Source organism: Parasteatoda tepidariorum, chromosome 4, assembly GCF_982258835.1.
Source record: "Parasteatoda tepidariorum strain Cologne lab strain chromosome 4, Ptep-v5.0, whole genome shotgun sequence".
In the NCBI taxonomy this organism is placed as follows: domain Eukaryota; kingdom Metazoa; phylum Arthropoda; class Arachnida; order Araneae; family Theridiidae; genus Parasteatoda; species Parasteatoda tepidariorum.
In genome coordinates, this window is record NC_141758.1 from 81,556,925 (window position 1) to 81,563,876 (window position 6,952).

Here is a 6,952-nt window from a genome sequence, read left to right on the forward strand (position 1 = left end):
AGGTTTGAATCCCACCTAGTACCAATTCTGCTCCCAGTTCGCACCAACCACAGTGCTGACGTAAATTATCCTCAGTGGTAGATGGGTGATGGAATAGATTCCCCTTGACGTTGGGCAAGCCATGGAAGGTTTTCTTTTCTATGGAACGAAAATGCGAACTATTTTCTTAAAAAACCTCCACATAGGTTAGTTTGTCCCATTGTGCTTGATTCAGGAATTCCCTTTTCTGGGCTGGGTTCAAAATTACAAGGCTACGGAATTGAACATTGATAGTCGTTAACTCAGAATTAGATCGACTGTTCAACGCCAGTTATAAAATAGAATTGTGAGCAGTCATTTTTATTTTCACTTTCAGATTTCACCAACACCGAAAACATCACATCGTGTGCACATCAGCCTTTCATTTTCAATATATCTGTTTTAATTATTTGCATAAAAATGTGGATGTTATCATTATAAGTAAAAAATTTTAAACCTCCATTTAATGAATTACAATAAATAGTAATTAACTAAATTAATTGCCTCAATTGTTATTAAATAAATTAAATGCTTTTTTCGTGACTAAATTTCTAAAAAAAACTGCTTTTGAGAAATTACTTGAAAATAAAAGACTGAACTATAAACAGTAATAAACTAAATAACGTTCCTAATGTCTTACTCTTGCGTTTTACACGTTTCAAGGGACAAGGTCGAGCAAATGGTCCTCTCCAATATGCTGGTGAAAATTAATTAATTATGATTTAAAACAAATATACTTTTAAACAAATATTAAATTAGCTTTGCTTCTAAAGCTGCAGATTTTTTTAATGATATTTTAGTCCAATTTTTGTCGAAATGTACAAGTTTAAAAACGTTATATATAGCATGGGGCCGCATAAAAGTTGCGAGTAACTTCAAAAGCATATCATCGGAATTAACACTGCATAGAAACCCATGCTCGGAAATGTCGTCGAACACGGCTATGGACATTTCCCTATTTTGACCTGTTCAAAAGCACTTGGAGAATAATAGGTACACGTCCTTAACGGAGCTTGACGTCATTCTCGGTAGGTTCCTATGCAATAGGTAGGTTCCTGTGCAATTTTAATTCTGTGCCCTAACTCCCCTTGAAGTTTGTTTCAACCTTTATTCGACCCTGTTAAATATATCGTTTATAAACTAGTACATTTCGACAAAAAATAGACTAAAAATTTCATTGTTAAAAAACTGTAGATCGGAGAGAGAAACCAATTGCATATTTGAAATCAGTGATCTGAAAGTAACTAAGGACTGTTAAAAAAAATCTCATGCATCAGAAAACAAAGAAGAATTGTTCCCCAGTGTTATTAAAGATTTTTAAAAGAACATTAGTGAGGCATTTTAGAGAATTAGGAAAAAAATTCAGTTATCAATTTTTCCTTATAACTTTTTATTCGTCCCAATTCCAAATTGAAAATTAACATTTTCTTATTTGAATGAATTTTCCAACAAATTTTACTTCTTTGAAGTACGGATATTTTTTTAACATAGTAACGAAACAAAGTGAATCATTTAACTTTTCAGCTGACTTAATGCAATCTATTGTGTTTGCCCAGACAGTGGGTTTTTCAGATAGCATCATCAAATATGCCTGAATTACAGTTTGTCTTCCATTAAAAGTTAGATGGTAAAAGTTACAACTTTGTTTCATTTTTAAAATTCCGAAAGCACTTATTTGATAACATTTTTTTTTCCTTCATTGCATGAGCTTCCTTTTTTGATTTAGAAATTGCCGTTTTCGCATGAAAATAAATGAATAAATAAAAATAATCTTAGAAATCGCGATTGTTACACTATTAAAAAAATTTATTTTTTGAAGAATTTCTTTGTGTCTTTATTTAATTTGTGAAGTATCGAGCTAATCTATTTCAATACCAAAAATCAGGATTAGGCTTGTTATTTGATTGGGTCTTATTTTCCGTGAAACATACTAACATCGCTTCTCCATCATGTTTTGGATTGCATTGGTGCCTCTGTGAGGCAACTGATGAGTGATGAGGAGATTGTCTATGACTTGCTGATGCGACATGATCTTCTGAACTTGCTCTAGGGCTCAAGACCAAGGGGATAAGCAACAACAACAACATACTAACACTATGGCTGCCATTGACCTCAATAATGATGTGTCAGATTTGGAAATTTCGTCATCAGTTCCAAACCATTTATTTTAGATTTTAGTTGGAAGTATTTCTGTCATATTTTATTTGCTCTTGCTTATTTCATTCTGTCTTATAAACACAGAAAAAGAAATCTCTGCATGAATAAAACTTTTTTTTTTCATATTTCTTTTTTTTTCAGTTTAAAAGGAGTAATTGTGCCGATCATTTATAATCTCTTTCAAATTTGGGGCCGCGTATGAATAAATTTTTACCTTGGAAAACAAATTCAAAATTTCATTCATTACATTGAAAATAAGGGTAAACGTATTCAGCTAAACATGCAATATGCTTAATTTACAATGCTTAATATGTATATAATATGCTTAAATGTAATCAGCACTTAATCATTTAAGACGACTTTAACAAATTTTACTTCATACAACTATAAAATCTTTCAATTTGCTGTCAAATGGGCTACAAATGCCGAATAACAGAATTCTTTACCTAGAGCAGCACTAGGCATGTTTTTACCATTAGCTTCTGGGCAGTCATCGGAGTTGAAAGCGCGTTACAGTAAACTCTCACTTATTCACCGGTGTAAGGGGCCAAGAGAAAAAAGCGCATAAGTGAAAGAGGCGCATAAGTGAAAAACTTCAAAATTCTAAAATGCAACGTAAATTGCAGTGACAATATGAATAAATACGTTTCTAAAGATTAAATGTTAATATTTATACTGTTTTGGTATTTACTATAATTGTACAAAGGAAAAATTTAACATACCTTAAGACACTTTATTTTCTTACAAAATAATCTGAATACATGTTTGTATTTGTTTTTGCCGACGTTATTCAAAAACAGTTTTTTCCAGTTCATATAAATGGGATAAGGGGGAGTTTCAGAAGCAAAATTAAATTTTAAATAGTCAGGAATAGTGTCTAAAGCTTTCAATACTGCTGTGTGATTTGGAGGAACTTCACATCTCGTCAGTATCATCCACCACCATCTCATCGTTCACAAGTTTTAGTTAGATATAAATGAAGTTCTTCACAAAAAATTTGAGTTTTATGGGAGGGGGTGAAGCATCACATGTTAAATTTCGAAGAAAAGTACTTGACGTCATAATATGCTGCACAATAAGTTGTTCAAGTACTTCTGTCACTGAACTGATCACCTCCTTTTATTTACTCATAATGTCCATCTGACTGCAAGTAAGTGATCGCGGTCTCTTACATCTTTCGTATTCCAGGTGTCTTTTTTTTCTAGAAAACAGCATAGGAGTAAACTACCCTCTGGACAAGAGGAATGGTCACTTTCTGAAAGATGAATGGGCTTTCATTGTTGTTGGTGTAACAGATAAGACACTCTATTCAAAATTCTAGAAAGAATGTCTTTCCAGAAACAGCAAAAATGAAAAGGTCGCAGGGGGAAGTAAATTCAATAGGATCTAACAACATATATTTCTTTTCATCTGTAACAAGGAAGAAATGAAGCTTATTTGCTTCATTTTTAATTTAAAACATTTTTTTAAAAAAGAAAAAATATTTAAAGGATTAAAAAATCAAAATGTTATCCTAAATTTTCGGCGCATAATTGAAAAATTTATTTTTAGAGCGACGCATAAATGAAGGATATTTATCATTATTTTCCTATCTAATGTACTGGGACCTATAAAAATCGTCGTATAAATGAAAAAGGTGCATAAAAGAGGTGGTGCATAAATTTCTCTCTTGATTTTCAAGCCGATTAAAAATTTTAACCACGGTAACTAGATGCAACTCAAAACTGTATTAATCATAGTGTTTAATTTAAACATCGTGTTAATTTTAAACTCTATTTTTGATAATCGAAATGCAAAAAATATTTTAGAAGGAGGAAGCTTCGTGATACATCCCATACATTTGAGCAGAGGTGGAGAGGAAAGGAGGAAGGCTCTAGATACGGAACCAAGTGTTCTCTCAAGGTGACGTTTTCTAGTGTTTCGATTCGCGAAACACACTAACCGACTGGGGGCGTTGTTATTTGAGGTAAATCACAGCTAACTTGCTAAGTGAAGAGTATGTGATTGTTGAGAATGTGATACGAGAAAGTATATTGTACTTGAGAGATGTACAATTGACAAACTTCGAGCAGGAAGTATACTTTTATTTTTCTCTATTATTCATTCATATGTATACGTAAAAAAGGCATCATTATTTAATAATATTACTCGAACAATGTGCTCATAATTATTTCTCTATTTTTATTTTTAGGCTACAAGAACAGTAAGGAACCACCACAACTGTCCTTCAATTCATGATGAAGGGATAAAGGGCCACTCCGGCCTCAGGCACCCCGACCAACCAACTGGACTAGGAACTTACTAACAGAAGAGCACATTCAGTTGCTCTGGAGATTTCTTCAGTATAGCATGGTTACGTTTTTTTTTTATTGTGACTTATTTAATTTGGAAAAAAATTGATATTCTTTTGTTATGCAGGCGAAAACGAATTTTTGTAAGAAAAGAGCCTGAACATGATCTGAAGACATGCCATCCATAATTTTGATCCTATGCAAAGGGAATAATTATTTGTAAATAAGCAGAAAAATAATATGCATTGATATTCTTATGAGAGAGAAAACCTAATCATTGAAAAAGTTAATCTACTAAATTTAATTATCTAATATGAAGAATCTATTTAACCTTTGCATCGTATAATTTTCTGAATCAAATTACTTCAAACATTTAAATATGCAGAAGCATATGTTGTATCATATAATTTTGCAGAACAAGTTTTTTATAACAATTTTTATTAAAAAATTTTAATTTTCAATAAAAAAACCATTATTTACAAGCTAAAATACGGAAATTAAAGAAAGTTCATTACAAAAAATGACACTAAAAGTTTTTCATGTGGAAATTCACAATGTTCTTTTTAAGTTTGAGTTTTTTCTTTTAGTCTTAAAGTTACATAACTATTTATATTTCATGGCATATTTTATGGCAATACGGCAAGTATATTATTTATCATGGCAATACGGCAAGTTCTTAATCAGACATAGAAAGCTATTACAAGTAAACTATACTCAAAGTAGAAAAAAAATATTTACAAATAAATTTTTTATAATAAAATCATAACACTTTCTTTTTTTATAAATCCTAAAAATCCCAAAATAAACTTCTCCTTCTTAAAAAAGAAAAAAATTATTCTGAAATAATATATACATAGATTATCACTTCATGACTTTAAGCAGACATATCATACTGTAAAATTTCATAATTGTAAGAATTCGAAAGGTATTTTAATATGTAACTTAAACAGAATAGCTGAAATCGAATTTAAATTAATCTTTCAAAATTAAAAAAATACTCACCAAGAAAACATTAAAAATTTTTTAGTAATCAACACAAATGATAATATTTCAAGTAAGTCTGATGATCCTTTATGGTTGTTTTCCGAATTATATAGATTCAGATATACAGGGTTATTCAGAGTTATAGTTAAAAAACGAAAACGAATATGGCAAAAAAGAACAAATAAAATTATTCCGAAAGTATTCAAGTTTTAATTTAAGCAGTTGCCGGTAGATGGCAGTAACATGTACCACTGAAGCCAGTTGTAGTAAAGAAAAATGGTGTTTACACTCGGAGGGAATAATGAATAACCCTGTATATACTATTCTATAAAACTGCAGAACTGTTACAATTCTCCACGTTCTTAAATTATTCATTGAAATGAAGTAGACACCGAACTTAATTATCTTCATTTTAATTTACAATGAATTGAAGATAAAATTTTTTAGCTTACCGTAATACGCATTCGTAATGGTAAATACAAGTTTTCTAAAACTGGAAGAAATTTAGCAAACTTCCTGTGTATCCCTCCACTTATGTTATGTTTAGGAGGCGATGTGTGAAGAGACTTGATATTATAGGTAGTTTAATTATTGGGTTTTGAGTTTAAGCTCATGTGTAATTTTAACATCCATAACAGTTTTCCATAATTTATGGATTCTAAAAGGTCATTAGCCGTAAATAAATTTGAGAAAATTGATATCATAACATAAAAAAGTAAGGGTTCACCCCACACAGCCACCGCTATCCCAGGGATATCCAAACACGTCTGTTACTTATCCAAATATCCAGTGGATATTTGGATATGTTCCAGACTTCTTACAGATATCTAAACACATCTAAGTCCATGAGTTAGATATTTTAGACATCTCTGGGATATCATTTTTGGATATCTGGGGGATGTGGAAATTTGGTTATTATAGAGATATCCAGGCATATCTAAGTTCTAGATATGGACATTTTGGATATCTTTTGGATATTTAATATAGATAAGTTTAAGACATGTATCACTGGATGTCTAGAATGTGTAAGAGATGTTTCAAATCGTACTCAATAGCTGACGCAGATCCAGTTTTCGACATCTCAGAGATTTCAGTTTTTGGATATTGATATTCTTTTATTTACAATTCCAAACTCTGATATAATTTTCTTTTTCTGATGCAGATTTTTTTTTTCTGAATTAAAACAGAATTTTGAATTTTTAAATATTCTTAGATAATTATAATTCTAACCGTACTCAACAAAAATAGAAACCTGATACCAAATACGAAACTGCAGAATTTATTGTTAGCGAGCGTCTTCTTTTACAACCTTCATTTTACAACCTTGATATAAAAATCATTTATTGTTGAAGTAAGTAAGAGTTTTTTATTATTGAAATTTTTGTTTTCTTCTTATTGGTTATATTGTCATTTTTATTTCTCCTATATGCATTTTTCATATCTCTGAAATGTATGAACTTGGATATAAGTCAGACTTTGATGAATTGTTATGGCTTACAATA